Source organism: Choloepus didactylus, assembly GCF_015220235.1.
Source record: "Choloepus didactylus isolate mChoDid1 chromosome 25 unlocalized genomic scaffold, mChoDid1.pri SUPER_25_unloc1, whole genome shotgun sequence".
Classification (NCBI taxonomy): Eukaryota; Metazoa; Chordata; class Mammalia; order Pilosa; family Megalonychidae; genus Choloepus; species Choloepus didactylus.
In genome coordinates this window covers 1,125,158-1,141,056 of record NW_023637606.1, presented here as the reverse complement: position 1 = coordinate 1,141,056, position 15,899 = coordinate 1,125,158, and the positions used below count along the sequence as shown (strand labels likewise).

At 47.3% G+C, this 15,899-nt stretch overlaps 1 long non-coding RNA gene across 1 annotated transcript; it reads right to left on the bottom strand.

The window, feature by feature from the left end:
- Positions 1–333: 333 nt before the first annotated feature.
- LOC119525287 lies at positions 334–15,658 on the bottom strand. The gene is made up of 3 exons (XR_005214952.1): positions 15,261–15,658; positions 6,816–6,875; positions 334–374 (listed from the first exon to the last, which is right to left on the bottom strand). It is a non-coding gene; the product is annotated as an uncharacterized LOC119525287 (long non-coding RNA).
- Between the last annotated feature and the right edge of the window lie 241 nt (positions 15,659–15,899).

Below are 15,899 nucleotides of genomic sequence, written 5' to 3'. Positions count from 1 at the left end.
ACTACTATCCCCAGGAGGCCACGCGCGAGGCCGTCTTGCCCCGCCCCTCAGCCAGGCTTTCCTCACGTGACCGGCTGGAGCGCGGGGCTGGGCAGAGCCGGGGCGAGCAGAGAGTGGCGGGTTCGAGACCCCTCGCCGGCCGGGAGAAGTCGGAACCCGGAAGCCCTCTGGAAATCGGCGAAGTGGGGAGACTGAGGCAGAGAGAAGACAGACACCTGCGCACAGCCGCTCCGCGGGTCCAGTGTGTTGCGGAGGGGCTGGCCGCGGAGAGCTGGCTGGGATCCTGTTCCCATCCTGTTGGCCTGGGGCCGGGAGCGTCTCGGAGACTCAGTTTTCCCATCTGTTCAGTGGGGGAACGGGACCTCCTGACTCTCCTGGACAAGGAAAATGATGGTTTTATGAGCCATCCAGTTATTTATCCCAGATAAGCGGGGTTAGCCCAGTGACTCTCCCGGAGCGGGGCTGCTGGCATCGAGTGGGGGAACCCCAGGGACGCTGCTCGACACCCCCCAGTGCCCGGGGCTCCCCCACCGAGAAGGATCCCCCCCCAACGTCAGCTGTGCCGAGGGGGAAACCCTGTGTTAATTATTTGGGAAAAGACAATCGGGTTCAGTCCCTACCTCACACGATACCATAATAAATTCCCAATGGGTGAGACGGTATAACCCAGGGCCACCCCCAGCTTCTGGGGTTCACCTCCTCTCCCCCCACCCCACCAACTCAATTTGAATAAAAATGTGTGCAGCCTCCTAGGAGGACAGCAGGTCAAATAATTAGGGATGCAGAGTACCCCAGGGGTCAGTGGGCTTCCTGAACCCAGGGGTTCTCAACGGGGGGTGATTCTTCTCCCCAGGGGACATAGACAATGGGCAGTGACATTTGTGGTTGTCACCACTGGGAAGGGGGTGCCCCTGGCATCGAGCAAGGGGAGCCCAGGGAGGCTGCTCAGCACCCCCCAGAAAAAGATCTGCTCTGAATATAAGCAGCACTGAGGTTAAGAAACCCTGTTTTACTCCCATTGTCAAGTAAGGAAATCAATTCAGGTCTTTAAGGGACCCCTAAAGGGAAAAAACACGATTTTTCATTTTCTCCCTGTGCCCTTGGGCAAGTCACTGCTTCCTGAGGAACCAGTGGATTCCCCGCCCAGATCCATCAGCTGTCTTCCCTGGAATGGGTTGTGGGAGGGGCGCACCCCTCCCTCTGCAGCCCCCAGCCCACCCCAGCCCCTCAACCCCAAGGGACCCCAAGAGTCAAGTTCTCCACGTGTTTCCTCTCTTTCTCGGAGAAGCATCCCCTAGTCCCACGGTTTATCCCAGGGTGAAACACACTCCGGGAAATCATTTTGCTTTCTGTTTGTCACTAGCTCTTTTCTGTACTAAATAAAAACTCATTTGCTTGACATTTTCGTGTTCAGCTTAATTACACATCTCTCCATCTCTGATGTCCCAGTGGAGCTGCCAAGAGGCCCAATTTGGCTGATTGTTAAAATCAACTAAAAAAAAAAAATCACTGCATTTAATTGGCAAGTCTTTAAAAACAAAGCCGTGTTTCCCTGCATCCAAATAATGAATCTCTTCCCTGTATTTTTACGCATATTTTTAACTTCTCAAAATACAAAAAAGCAAAGCGGGTGGGCAAGTGAAAAGATTCATCCACCGTGGAAACCAGCTTGGCAATTCTCCAAAAAGTTAAACATAGAACTATCATATGACCCCACAACTCCACCTAGGTATAGACCCAAGAGAATTGAAAAGAGGAACTCAAGCAAATACTCATCCACATGTGTTCATGGCAGCGTATACACAACCACCAAAAGCTGGACGCAAACCAAATCACAGATGAATGGATAAACAAAATGTGGTTCTGCCATCCAATGGAATATTATTCAGTCATAAAAAGGGATGGAGTCCTGACACATGCTACAACATGAAACCTTGAAAATATTATGCTCAGTGAAAGAAGCCAGACGCAAAAGGCACATAGCATATGATTCCGTTCATAGAAATCTCCGGAATAGGCTAATCCACAGCAGCAGAAAGTAGATCTGTGGTTGCTGGAGGCTGGACAGTAGTCCCGGAGCAGCTGGAGGTGAGAGAGCCGCCAGTTCCTACATTTCTGGGACTCTTACCCGGGTGGGAATTGAAGGGGCTGAAGTCTCCTTAGTGGAAGCCCCACTCAGTGCTCAGCCTCTCTGCTTCTGGACATAGCACCCTAATTTTTCTTGGAGAGTCACCCCTCCCCTCCCTCACTCTCCAGCCACTTGGTTCCTGGCATCCCACTGCCACCATAGCCCTGTCAATCAGAGCATTCCCCACCCCCACCCTACCCCCGACTACAGTGATTGGTTCAGGAATGAACATGTGACCTAAGTCAGACCAATCAGAGTCAGCCTTGGAATTTTGGCTGAAATACCAGCTGTGCGGGTTTGGATTTATTATGTCCCCCAAAATGTCATGTTCTGTAATGCAATCTTGTGGAGGCAGATGTATTAGTGTTAATTAGGGTGGAACCTTCTGAGTGAGTGTTTCCATGGAGATGTGACCCACCCAACTGTGAGTGACCCCTTTGATTAGGATGTGACCTCTTGATTGAATGTTTCCATGGAAATGTGGCCCCGCCCACTCAGCATGGGTCTTGATTAGTTCACTGGAGTCCTACAGAAAGAGCTCACAAACAGAGGGACCTCAGAGCAACTGAGAGTGGCATTTTGAAGAGGAGCTGCAGATAAAAGAGGACAAAATGTCCCAAGAGCAACATTTTGGAGAAAGCCATTTTGAAATGCAACCTGGGAGCAAGCAGACGCTAGCCACATACCTTCCCAGCTAACAGAGGTTTTCCGGATGCCATTGGCCATCCTCCAGTGAAGTGCCTTACCTTGGACACTTTATGGCCTTAAGACTGTAACTTTCTAACCAAATAAACCCCCTTTATAAACGCCAATCCATTTCTGGTGTTTTGCAAAATGGCAGCATTAACAAACCGGGACACCAGTCAAAGAGGATGGAGCCCATAAGCCTGGAGTTGCCAGGAGTCATCTTTGTTCCCAAGGGTGGAGCTTGTCTGAGAAGGAAGCCAAAGCAGAAGAGAGCAGAACCCAGAGAGAAAGAGAGAACTGTACCTTGCCAACATGGTTTAAGCACCTGGATCCAGCCATGCCTGAACCAGATGGCCTTACAGCTTGCCTGTTATTTTTCTGTCGTAACCAGCTTTGAGTCACAATTTCTATCCCCCGTAAACCAAGAGCCTCAACTATGTAGTTCATCACCCAGCACCTTGCCTGAGTCATGTGACAGATTAATGTCCAGCACCCAAAGGTTCCAGCCCGTGAAATCACCTCCACATTGCCTTGTAAGTTCACTGGCAGCAGAAAGCGCCCTGAGCAGCCAGAAGCCGGGTGACATGCAGACAGGCATGGTGCACTGTGGGCCAGTCCATGAAAAGGGCATGAGTGGTGGGACGTGTGTCACACCAGGGGCCTCCCTCCATCCTGTGGGGTGAGGCTGAAATCAAATTTCCTGATGCCAAGTTCTGGGACTCTTTTTTTGTTTAGCACCTCATCCTGTTGATTTTCTAAGTTGGCTGCAGGCAGGTTTTATGGGCTCCAGGTGTTTCCACATCCTTTGGATTGGCTATTCCTGAAAATGGTGTGGAGGGAATGCCATCAACCCTGCATGGATGGTAAATAAAGTCCCCCAGGCTGCTGAGGAGGAGAACGTTCCCATCTGCGATCAGCCCTGCCTTCCTAATGAAACCCAAACAAAAATACTAGACCCCAAAGCTGGAGAGGAACGGCTTCCAAAACTCTTCTATATTCCTGATGAAACGGGATGACAAAAATACAAAACAAAGTGGAAGATGATGTAAAACTGAGAGCATATCATAACTTCACAGCAAACGAGTGTTGAGAGGAAGCATGTGACGAAGGCATTCGGAAACAGCGTACGTAGGGACACAAACGGGCATTTGTCCAGATCATTTGTGCTTGTGCCAGTTTGAGTGTATTATGTCCCCCAAAACGCCATTATCTTTGATGCAATCTTGTGTGGGCAGACGTATTGTTGTTGATTAGATTGGAATCCTTTGAGTGTTTCCATGGAGATGCGAGGCAATCAACTGTGGACAAGACCTTTGATTGGATAATTTCCATGGAGGTGTTATCCCACCCATTCAGGGTGGGTCTGAATTAAACCACTGGAGCCATACAAATGAGCTGACAAACAGAAGGAGCTCAGAGCGGCTGTGAGTGACATTTTGGAAAGCAACATTTTGAAGAACCCACAGGAACTGAGAGAGGAGCTAGAACACAACCCAGGATCAGCAGAAACCAGCCACGTGCCTTCCCAGCTAACAGAGGTTTCCTGGACACCATTGGCCATCCTCCAGTGAAGGTATACTCATATTGATGCTTTAATCTGGATGTTTTCATGGCCTTCAGACTGAAAATTTGTAACCAAATAAACCTCTTTTATAAAAGCCAATCCATTTCTGGTGTTTTGCATTCCAACAGCATTAGCAAACCGGAACAGTGTTCTTGCAAGGAAACCTACCCTAACTGCAGCTCCAGCAAGCCGGAAAGCATGATGACAGTGGTGAGCCACCGTGTCACTGTAACCAAAGCCATGTCCACTAAATATGACACTTGACAATTGTTATGAAGAACCTCAGTGGCCAGCAGAAAACATAAGTAAAACCAATAAAAATTTTGGAGAATCTGTCTACAAAACAAACATAAAGAAGATAGAAATGAATCCCAGTCTCTCTACCTGGAAGTCCTTGATGCTGTACCCAGATTGAGACGAGCCCCTGGCTGCACGACACACGGACACTCGCAAGTTGAAAAGCCACCACCTCTTCATCACATCCTCCAGGCTGGGAAATATTGATTTCCAAAACGCTAACTCAAGCATCCCAAAGCTCTAAAACCCAACCTCTTCGCTCAAAGCCCTTTAGCTCTTGGTTTGCAAACTATCATAACCCACGTGGAATTCTGTTTTCCCCAGTCTCAGAGGCTAAGCGTACTGGTTTGTATATATTATATCCCCCAGAAAAAGCCATGTTCTTTGACACCATCTTGTGAGGGCAGATGTATTAGTGTTGATTAGGTTGGCAGCATTGGATTAAGTCGTTTCCATGGAGACGTGACCCACCCAACTGTGGGTGATAATTCTGATTGGATAGTTTCCATGGAGGTGTGGCCCCGCCCATTCAGCGTGGGCCTTGATTAGTTTACTAGAGCACTATATAAGAGCTCAGACAGAAAGAGCTGCTGCATCTCACAGAGACATTTTGAAGATGGCCGTTGGAAGCTGACACTGACATTTTGGAGAACACCATTTTGAAATGCAACCTGGGAGCAAGCAGACACCAGCCACGTGCCTTGCGAGCTAACAGGTTTTGTGAATGCCCATGGCCTTTCTCCAGCGAAGGTGCCCTATTGCTGATGCCTTACCTCGGACACTTTATGGTCTTAGGACTGTAACTTCGTAACCAAATAAACCCCCTTTATAAAAGCCAACCCATTTCTGGTGTTTTGCAAAACAGCAGCATTAGCAAACCGGAACACTAAGTCTACTGATAACAATTAATAAGGTTTAATATTCACTCAGTTCTTGATTGCACCCCAGCCCTGTCCTAAATGCTTTGTGTCATCTCATTTAATTGTTGCAACAACCTTCTAGGATACTACTACTATTACCCCCATTTTAAAGATGTGGAAACGGAGACCCACACGCTCTCCTTACCACCTGGCTCTTTCTCACTGCGCGATCGTTTATTCTGGGGTGTATGTGCCTGCCTCCTCCAGAGCACCCCAAGGCAGGCTCTGGTCCTGACATAGACAAGGTAGGGGAGCATCCCTTGAACATCACTGAGATTCCCAGGTTCAAAGTGACCCCTTCCCGGGGGCACAAACGAGTGCCAGCGCGGGAGATGGCTCCTTGTGGCTCTCTCCAACGCCCTGGCCACCCGGGGATGGGGTGTCAGGCGGAGACACCCATCTCCAGCAGCCCCCAGCCTCTCCTGGCCCCCCTCACCCCTTTATTTTATGGTCTTTAGAGCACTTTTTCTTACCCAGAGCTATCTTCCTTATCTAGAACGTCCACGCCAGGAGGGCTGGCAGTTTGTTCAGTGCAGTGTCGGCATTGCCTGGCGGGGAGCGAGCCCTTGCGCCTGTGAGCGGACGATGCTATTGATGTTATTATTTTGGAAAGACCCGCGGGACCACCCACCGGTCCTCTAGGGCAGCCGGCCCGGCCGCCTCTCCCGCCAAAAATCAGGCGGGCGCTGTCGCCATCTACCGGCGGGAGGCGGCATTGCACGCGTCCCGGAGCGCGGCTCGGATAGCAAGGATCGGGGTGGTGATTTGAGCCTCCCAGGGTGTCCTTGAGCATCCCTGAGTGTCCTTGAGCTTCCCTGGGCATCCCTCGGCGTCCCTGGGCATCCCTGACTCTCCCTGCACCTCACTCAAGGTCACCCAGGGAGGGGGGCATGGGCGGGTCAGCTTTGGGTGTCCAAGTGTGTTTCCCCCGCCCGCAGCCACCAGCATCATGAGGATCCTGCTGAAAATTCAGATTCCTGGGCTGCATCCCAGGTCTCCTAAGTGAGAAACCCCGCCTGGGCCGGGCTAGCTGTGCCTTAGGGGCCTCCAGGGGACTCCGGAGCAGCCACGATTAGGAAAGTCTGCCCAGACACCACCCGCCACCCACCCCACCCACCCCACCCACAGTGTTCCCAATCACCAACGCTTGCCATTGGCATGGTGCCTCTGTTGCAACTGATGAGCCGCTATTATTACATTGTTACAGTTATATTATTACCTAAAGTCCGACGATTACACGATGGGAACACTGTGCCTTCGGTGTGGTTTTCCTGTAGACCTAAAGAAAAATAATAAAAAGAATAAAAAGAATCTCTGCCCTAGAGCAAGAGTTCTCAAAAGGAGTGATTTTGCCTCTCGAGAGACATTTGGCGACATCTGGGGACAACTAGGGCTGGGGGAGGCTGCTCCTGGCCTCAAGTGGGGGGAGCCCAGGGGGACTGCTCGTCACCCCCTAGTGCCCAGGACGCCCCGCCGAGAAGGACTCGGCCCCGATGTCAGTGCCGAAGTGGAGGTGCCCTGTGTTAATTATACGGGCAAAAATCGAGTTTGATCCCTGCTCCCTCCATATTTCAGAATAAACTCCTGACGGGTGAGCTGGTATAAACTAGGGCAACCCCCCAGCTTCTGGGGTCCACCTCCTCATCCCTCCCACCCACACTCAGTCGGTGAATTTGGGGGGTCTTTTGGGGGGTCATTGGACTCGCCTTACCCAGGGGGTCTTCATCAGGGGTGATTGTACCCAATGGGGAACATTTGGTGACGCCTGAGGACATTTTAGCTGTCGGGGCTGGGGAGGGGGTGTTGGTGGCATCAAGCATGTGCCCAGGCCAGCCCCCCAAGCAGAGAATGAGAGAACGATTCTGCCCCAAACGTCCATGGTGGAGGTGGAGAAAAGCCAGTTGAAAGCCAGGCCAGATATACTTGACCAGAGTGGGGGGGTCTGGGGTTCTGAGCCTCAGTTTCCTTTCCTGTAAACTGAGGATGACGACAGCATCAACTCACCTAAGGTTGTCACAAAGACAGGGACGAGCGTGGCCAAGGAAGGTCCCGTTCCCTGGGCCTGGGGATAAGTCGAAGAGGGCAGCAGACCCCTCCCCAGCTTGGGGAGCTCTACTTAGGGAAATTGGGGGACTGCCTGCGGGGAAAGGCCATGCCCCTATATCAGGGGCTGGGGAAGCCCTCCTTGTCCCCTGAGCCCCACTCTGCCCTCCATGTCCCACACCCCCACCATGTGGGGGACCTGGCCGGGCAGTGAGGCCAGAGCCCAGCACCAACCCAGCACCCCCAGACTCGACTGGCTGGAGTGGGGGTGGGGCAGAGCTCCCCAACCTCCATGCAATCCCCCCGCCCACAATTTGGGGTGAGAGTAGGAGTGGCACTGAGATCTCCCCACTCTTTCCCAAATGGGGAAACTGAGTCTTAGCCTTTTGTCTTTATTTAAAATGCTGCTATTTTGTCCACTGTGAATTTTCTGCAATAATTTTTATTTTTTAATATATTGCAATAAAATATTTTTACTCTTATGTCTGAGATTTTTGCTCTCCCTTAACCTTTGCCCCCAGTGGAGTGCCCGATGTTCCTCACCGTAGATGGGCGGGGAAGGGCCCGGCAAGAGTGCTTTGGGTCCCCGGCAGCTCCTTTGGGCCTCTGGGGACAGGGGCCACCCACTGCTCTGAGCTTCCATTTTAAAAATCATTAGTTAATTAATTGATTATGCAAGACATTATTTTTTGCAACAGCTTTATTGAGCTATAATTCACCTACTGCACAATTCACCTATTCAACATGTGTAATTTGATGGTTTTTTGTACAATCATAGATTTGTGCAACCATCACCACGATCTAATTCCAGAATATTTCCATTACCCTAAAAAAGGTGATGAACGCATAACTATGTTATCATACTGTGGACAGTGGATTGTATACCATGGATGACTGTACGGTGTGTGAATGTATTTCAATAAAACTGAATTTAATAATTAAAAAAAAAAAAAAAAGGAACTGCCCCACTCCCCCTGGCCTGGCAATCACTAATCCACTCTCTGTCACTATGGCTCATGTACCTTTCCACAGCTGAATAACATTTTCATGTATGCGTGGACCACACTGTGTTCATCCATTCATCTGTCAATTGATGGACATTTGGGCTGTTTCCAAATGAATAATGTTACATTGAACATTTGTGTCCAAGTTTTCGTGTGGATGGATGTTTCACTTAGAAGTGGAATTGCCAAGTCGTATGGTAATTCTTGGTTTAACCTTTGAGGAATTTCCAGACCATTTTGCAAAGCAGCTGCACCAGCTCATGTCCCCACCCACAGCAGGTGCACGTTCCAGTTTCTCTCTGTCTTTGCCAACACTTATTATTGTCTGCCTTTCTCAACCCACCCAGCCGGTGGGGTGAGGGGCTCTCTCCCGGTGGTTTTGATTTGCATTTCCCTGCTGGCTTACAATGTGGAGGCAACAATAATTCTTGGATGTTGACTAGGTACCGGGCCCTTTCCTTGCCCCCGGGTGCACATTGCTGGACAACAGACTTGATGTTTGATCTAGTGTAGCTGCTGATCAGCAGAAGGAGATGGATAGTAACCAAGAAAAAAATGCACAGATCAGATCATTTCAGAATGCGGTGAGCGTTCTGGGGAGAATCAAGAGTAGGTTGAGCCCGCTGTCACGACCAAGTGGCTGTCACATGGGGTGGTCAGGGAGGGCTTCTCAGAAGAGTTGACATTCACCCTGATCCCTGAATGATGAGGTGAGGTCTGTGGGAAGAGCTTCCAGCCAGAGGGAACAGCCAACATGAAGGTCACAAGGCTGGGCCTAGCTTGACAAGTTCAGAAACAGAAAGATTCCCATGGGGTTGAAATTCGGTGAACAAAGGGGAGAGTGTAGAAGGGGAAGCCAGAGAGTTTAGGGGTGCCCCCGCCAAGGAGGGTTTTGTGGGCCTTGGGGGATTTTAGATTTTATGTTAAGTGTATCAGGAAGTTACTGGAGGCTGTGAAGCAGGAGGGACTGTGCGTGACAAAGTCTAATTCCCTTTTATGAAACAAAGCAAAGATTTCTTAAACAAGACCAGAAAAAACTCTAAGCATAAAATGAAAGATTGATAGATTGGATTTCATTGAAATTAATTCTTTTCATCAACAGACAGCTTTAAGAGAATAAAAGGCAAGCCACAGGCTGGGAGAAGATAGCCGCCAAACCTATATATCCAACAAAGGGCTCCTTTCCAGAACATACAATGAACTTCCAAAAATTAAAAAGAAAATGATAATTTTTAAACAGGCAAAAAAATCCAAGTGGACACCTTGCAAAAGAGGTTCTCCAGACGGCCTAGAAGCCCATGTAAGGTGGCTCAGTGCAGCTAATCAACAGGGAAACACAAGTCAAAACCATCTAGAGACGCCGAGATGCCACTGCACAGCCACAAGAATGGCTAAAATTAAAGACTGACAATAGCAAGTGTTGACAGGGACACAGAGCAACTGGAACTTTCGCACGCTGCTGGTTGGGATGCAAATTGGTGCAGCCACTTCAGAAATCTGTTGGGTAATTTCAACTAAAGTTAAACCCCTGCCTATTCTATAACTCAGCAAATCCACTTCTGGGTGATACAGGCCCAAGAATCAAGTGTCCGTGCCCAGGAAATAACTCATGCTCCTGCTCTTTGTGGCGTTATCCATAATAGCCCCAAACTGGGAGCAACCCAAATGTCCACCGACAAGAGAACGCACAATGGAGATGTGGTATGTTTATGTGATGGAATACTATGCAGTGATGAAAAGGGATGGTGGGTGGCTGTGTGCAACAGCATAGAGGAATCTCACAGGCAGGATGTAGACAGAAATAAACCAGCACAAAAGAAAACTCATGGATGGGCTCCTTGTATGCAAAGCAGAAAAACAAGCAAAATGAACCAACAGTGGTAGACATCAAGTAGTGGTCATCTCTGGGTGGGTGGGCCTGGTACAGGGCAGGAGGGGGTCTCCTGGCTCTGAAAATGGGCAACACTGCCCAGAAATGTGTGTATATAGCATGTAATTTAATTGAACTACTCAATGAAGACTTGTACACCTCACTGTGGATGTTATATCTTAATTAAAAAATAAAATAAAGGCCCAAGAGTTGTCACCCCATCCCTTATTTGCTACTAAACCATATTCCTGGGTCTGGCAGGGCCAAGGAAAGGAGAGGGCTGGGTTCTGGGGACAGGGAGTCTCCGGCAAGTCCTGTGCCCCCTGGTTCTGCTCACTCCCAGCCACTCCCCCTCCCTGCCCCCAACCTCTGATCGGCCAGGCAAGCAGTGCTATTTTAAGATGCCCCCCCACTTCCTTCCGCCTCTTATCAGGAACCCACTTCCTGACCAGGTCATGTGCTCTCTCCCCTTCGGGTGGGGTGAAGGCAGATTTGCACGCTGGGGTGACCCTCCACCACCTGCAAAATCCCAAGACCCTGAATTAGGCTCCCCTCCCTTTCCCCCCGACCCAGGACCGGCCCCATGATTTGCGAGGCCCAGTGCAAAATGAAAACGCAGCCCCTCGTTAAAAATTACTAGGAATTTCAAGGCAGGCTTAAAAGAGCATTAAATCAAGCATTGGGTCATTCCCAAAGCCCTTCCCACGAAGCCAGCCCTGCCCCAAGTCTCTGGCACTTCACCAGCACCACCGGTTTCATAAACATTTATTTTTAATAGGCAGTGTTTCTTTCAATAGACTTTTTTTAGAGTAGTTTAAGGTTTACAGAAAAAATGCGCAGAAACTTCCCATATGTCCCCTCCCCTTCCCTCCCCCTCTCCTCCCCTCAGCTATTGTTAGCATCTTGCATGAATGGGGTGCAATTGTTGCAACAGATGAACTGATATGGATGAATTTCAAAAATTATTTATTTAAATTATTTTTATTGCTGAATATAACATATATACATAGAAGTGATAACTTCCCAAGTGCAATTTAAGAAGTAGGTAGAGAGCAAATTTCAAAGAGTATTTTAGGCTACAGTTCCACAGTTTCAGGTATTTTCGTTATTGTGAAATATAACATATATACAAAAAGATAATATGTTTCAAAGTATGATTTAACAAGTTATAGAGGACATTTCCTGAGTTGTTATGAATTATAGTACTATAGTTTCAGTTATTTCCTTTTGTGAAATATATATACAAAAAGGTGATAGCTTTTGAATTACAATATAGCAAGTACAAAGTACTTGTATAACAATAAAACAAGTACAACAATGTAGAAATGTTCCTATATCTCCACAACCTCTCCAACACTCATTATTTTCAATAATTTTATTATTATTTTTTGACAATAGCCATCCTAGAGGGTGTGAAATCTATCTCGCTGTAGTTCTAATTTGCATTTCTCTAATGACTAATGAGGTTGGGCATCTTTTCATGTGCTTGTTGACCATTTGCATATCTTCTTTGGAGAAATGTCTATTGAAATCCTTGGCCCATTTTAAAAATCAGGTTGTTTGTTTTTTGTTGTTGAGTTGTAGGAGTTCTTTATATATTCTGGATAGTAAACCCTTATCAGACACATGGTCTTAAACTAATAACAACCCAGTTTCATTAGTACAACCTAGTTTCAGTTGTATATGAACTCTAATCCTAAATACATTTGTTTTCCCCTTTAAATTATTATTGGCTCAGATTACATCTTTATATATTGTAGGCCCATTAACATAGATTTAAAATGTTATTTTACACATTTGGCAGTTAAGTCATATGCTGTTAATCTTATTGGGGATCCCTTGTATGGGACAAAATGCTTCTCTCCTGCTGCTTTCAAAACCTTCTCTCTGTCTTCGGATTTTAACAATTTTGCTGTTATGTGACTTGGTGGAGAGCTCACAGGGTCTATCCTGGTTGGAGTTTGTTGAGATTCCTAAATTTTATCAGATTTGGGAAGTTTTCAGCCATCATTTCTTCAAATATTTTTTCTGCCCCTTTCTCTCTCTCTCTTCTCTCTGGGGCTCCAGTGATGTGCGTGTTGGTTGACCTGATGGTGTCCATAGGCCCCACAGGCTCTGTTCATTTTTCTTCATTCTTTTTTTTCTTCTGCTCCTCACACTGGATCATTTCAATTATCTTGTCTTCAAGTTCACTGATCCTTTCTTCTGCCTGTTCAAATCTGCTATTGAATCTGTCTAATGAGTTTTTTCATTTTGATTATGGTACTTTGCAACTCTGAAATTTCTGTTTGGTTCCTTTTTATAATTTACACCTCTTCATTTTGTTTGAAGCCATTTCCCTAATTTCTTTTTGTTCCTTATATATGGATTACTTTAGCTTGTTGAATATTTTAATACAGTTTATTTATTGTCTGTTTTTTAATTTTTTAATTTTTAAAAATGTTTTCAAATTTTTGTCATTAAAAAAAAAATTTTTGTTTGTTGGTTTAAGATGGTTGATTTAGGGTTTTGACTAATAGTTCCAATGTGTGAGTATGCTGGTTTGGATGTATTATGTCTTCCAAAATGCCACGTTCTTTGATGCAATCTTGTGGGGACAGATGTATTAGTGATGACTGGGTTGGAACCTTCTGGTTGAGTATTCCCATGGAGATATGACTCAATCAACTGGGGGCAAGACGTTTGATTGGATGATTTCCATGGAGACGATACCTCACCCACTCAGGGTGGGTCTGAATTAAATCACTGGAGCCATATAAAATTGCTGACAAAGAGAGGTATGAGAATGAAATTAAGTTTAGCTTTCACACAGAATAGGTGTGCCTTGCAGGGTGGGGCAGTTAAGGAATTGGCAGAAGGTTAAAAAGACAAACTGTAATCCACAGTCAGTCCCCCTGCTTATCTACCCACTATCTACTATCCTTGCAAGGTGGAGACTCGGGGTAGAGGTTCCCAAAATAGCCTCATAACTTGTTACCAAACTAGCCCAGACTGGCTCTAAAGAGGCCTGGGCATAACCATTATAGTCAGGGGTGGAGATTTGTTCCCACAGTTCCTAATGTTGCAAATTTGCATGGGAAACGTATTTCAAATGTTTCCAATTTGGGCAGGTTGCATGTTTCAAATTTGTGTGAGCTAGTTAGGCTTGTCGAATAGAATGTAACCTCTGGAGTATCCAGCCAATGGAAAAACAGGGGAGGGACTTGCAGTTAGGTGTAGGGAATAAATACTGCTGGGTCTATTGTTCTGGGTGCCAACCCCCACATTTTGGTTGGGCGCCTGTTCTTGCAAGACCGTGAATAAATTATTTTCTTCTCCACAATCGGGTGAGTGTTTATTCCTTTTTAGGAATAGTGCTTCTTTCTCACAGAAGGAACTGAGAGCAGCTAAGAGTGACATTTTGGAGAGAAACTGAGAGTGACATTTTGGAGAGAAGCTGCAGCTGAGACAGACACTTGAAGACAGCCATTGGAAGCTGATGCTGACATTTTGGAGAACGCCATTTTGAAATGCAACCTGGAAACAAGCAGACACCAGCCATGTGCCTTCCCAACTAACAGAGTTTTTCCGGATGCCAATGACCTTTCTCCAGTGAAGGTACACAGTTGTTGATGCCTTACCTTGGACACTTTATGGCCTTAAGACTGTAACTTTATAACCAAACAAACCCCCTTTATAAAAGCCAATCAAAAAAAAAAAAAAAAAAGCCATCCATTTCTTCCATTTCTGGTGTTTTGCAAAACGGCAGCATTAGCAAACCGGAACACACATAAACATGTAAAGGTGGCAAAAAAGAAAATAATCATCCAGAATCACAGCATCCAGCTTCACTGCCACCCCCCACTGAGTTCTGCTTCCACCATGTGTGTCTCCTGTGCCAGCTTTTCTTGATCCCAAGACACAAGCAACATAAATGTCCATCTAGAGGAATCTGGGTAGGAAGGACTGGGCTGGCCCTTGGGATTTGTGAGAAACAAGCACTATTCCAAAAAGGAATAAATGCTCACCCGATTGTGGAGAAGAAAAGAATTTATTCACGGTCTTGCAAGAAAGGGGTGCCCAACCAAAATGTGGGGGTTGGCACCCAGAACAATAGACCCAGCAGTATTTATTCCCTACACCTAACCACAAGTCCCTCCCCTGTTTTTCCATTGGCTGGATACTCCAGAGGTTACATTCTATTCGACAAGCCTAACTAGCCTGCACAAATTTGAAACATGCAGCCCACCCAAATTGGAAACATTTGAAATACATTTCCCACACAAATTTGCAACATTAGGAAGGGTTGGAACAAATCCCCACCCCTGACTATAATGGTTATGCCCAGACCTCTTTAGAGCCAGTCTGGGCTAGTTTGGTAACAAGTTATGAGGCTATTTTGAGAACCTCTATTCCGAGGCTCCACCCTGCAAGGATAGTAGATAGTGGGCAGATAAGCAGGGGAACTGACTGTGGATAGTGGGTGGATAAGCAGGGGGACTGACTGTGGATTACAGTTTGTCTTTTTAACCTTCTACCAATTCCTTAACTGCCCCACCCTGCTAGGCACACCTGTCCTGTGTGAAAGCTAAACTTAATCTCATTCTCACAGATTCACTCTCTTTGAGAAAGAGGAAAGGATTGTGAGACAGACCAAGGCACAGAGGCAGAAAAAGGGACAGCCACTGTCCCTGCAACGTTTGGGAAAAGATGCTATTTATATCAAAAAATAAAAAAATAATAAAAGCTGACAAGGATCTGTCCTCACCTCCTTACTGTGTCTGGATTTCTCAGCACAGAGACAAGAAGCTGCTGGCTACTGTCTTCCTGCCCCAGAGCTGCTGAACGAAGACCACAAAACACGACAGAAATGCATCATCTCTCAGCTCTGGAGGCCAGACATCCAAAGACACGGTGTCGCTGTGGCCATGCTCCCCCCAGAGCTCTCAGGAGCTCCCTGCTGCCCGTCCCGGGTCTGGTGGCAGCTCCTGGCTGTGCCTCCCAACCTCGGCCTCCATCGTCAGCGAGCCGTCCCGCTGGCCCGTGTCCCTGTGTGCTCTCCTTCCTTACCAAGGCCAGTCCGCTTGAGTCAAGGGCCCCCGATTGCTACTCCAGTGTGACCTCATTTCAACTCAACTAATTCTGTCTGCCTCGACCTTATTTCCAAATAAGTTACCGGGGTTAGGACGTCAACACATCGTTTTTTTTTGGGGGGGGTGTTACAATATCAGGGGGACACGAGAGTCTCGGAGAGCCCTGGGGAGCTCACAGTCTACGGGGGGACACAACAAGTGAGAAACCACTCGATTAAATGATCAGGGAGTGGTTAGTGCCGTGACGGAAATAAATAGGGTGACAGGGCGGAGGGTGGGGTGGGGTGTTTTAAGGTTGGTCAACCAAGGGGGCA